Below are 1,654 nucleotides of genomic sequence, written 5' to 3' on the forward strand. Positions count from 1 at the left end.
TATAATGGCGATAAAAATTAGTTGACCTTTGGGAGCCACTTTGGTGACCTCGACCTTGACCTCGACTGCCTATTTTCAATCTCGTCCAAGATTTTGGCCACATCTTGATACCCTGAAGGTGTTTTTGTTGATAGCTCAAGCCGTTCACGAGAGATAATGGGAACAAACACACACACACACACACACACACACACACACACACACACACACACACACACACACACACACACACACACACCACTCGCTGGCTCAGTGGTAACGTTCTCGCTTGCCATCTGGTAGAGGGGAGTTCGTGCCTCGCTCAGGTTGCGAAAAGTTTCACTGGCGAAGTGGGTGGTTACTGTCCTCCTTGAGCAAGGGGATGGATGTATGCCTGTGTGAAGGTCACAGTCTTGCCCTTAGATCGAGCTACATGAGCTCTCAGCTCCCTTCCGGTAGGGTAAAAGCTGACGATCACGACCATCAAGTAACCCTGACCGACCCGGTGAATTACACACACACACACACACACACACACACACACACACACACACACACACACACAGACGCAGGCAAAAACATTACCGTTCCATCTTGGTAAAGGCGGGAGATAAAAATGAAGTAAAAGAAACGAAGATTACTACGAGGGACAGCAGGTAAAGGAAGAGCACAGTGCAGGTCACTACAAAAATAGAAGTACATTCGAAAAACAAGGAGGACAATAAGTAATAAGGAAAAAAGAAAACAAAGTAAGAAAACGCAGAAGGAAACCAAGAGAAGACGGTACGAGAATTATTAAACCCTATCGGTCGCGTCTACACCAAATGCTTGCAGGTGCCGGCGAAAGTTTAGCATCATTGTAGCCAGTGCAAAAAGCCCCAATGGACACGAACGGGTGCAGGCGAGGACTTCCGTGGGTTACAATGATGCAAATCTCCAACCCGCACAAACGAGCATTTTGTGTGGACGCAGGCACAGTACGAGTTGTGGGGCTCGGAGTCGAATGAAATGGGTAGACGTTAGTCGAAATCAAATACGAGTACGCGTGTTGTTGTTGCTGCTGCTGTTGCTATTGCAACTGCAACCCCAGGTTCATATGAATGTGAACCCAGTGAACAGCAGGCTTATGCTGTTCTCCAACGGCAGTCCACCATCTGCCTTTTCGAGGATACGGAAGCAATATAGTAATTAACTCTTTCAGTTCCATGATGTATTCATCACTACATCCCATGCCGGCATTTGACGGTATTGTTCAGCGTTGACCTCTATTGTCACATGGCACAGTTCAGTGTTGGAAATAGGCCAGTCATCACTTTCAAAAGTGGCGGTCCTCCAAGTGGAAGGGAGGGGGTTAGGCGAGCGGTGCGAGCCTTTAACAGCTGGGTGTTAACCTTTTTATTTTGTTATGTTTCTCAGAGACGAATAAAGTTTGTAGAGCTTTGGGAGCATTACAACAAGGTTCATAACTGACCACTGTCAGTTTCGGGCTACAAGGAAGTTGAAATTATCAACAGTGATAATCTTTGTAATATCAGCACAAACCCAGTTTAAATGAAATAAATTTTGTGTGAAAATAACTTTGACTTTAAATCAAATAATTGTTGAACAATGCTTTGGTTCGATTTTGTCATAAATAAGTATCGTGCTATCGAAGACCGCCCGTCTTTTCAGTGTT

Source organism: Coenobita brevimanus, unplaced genomic scaffold (assembly GCF_032717465.1).
Source record: "Coenobita brevimanus isolate Jiangsu-jjx unplaced genomic scaffold, ASM3271746v2 jjx.HiC_scaffold_866, whole genome shotgun sequence".
NCBI lineage: Eukaryota > Metazoa > Arthropoda > Malacostraca > Decapoda > Coenobitidae > Coenobita > Coenobita brevimanus.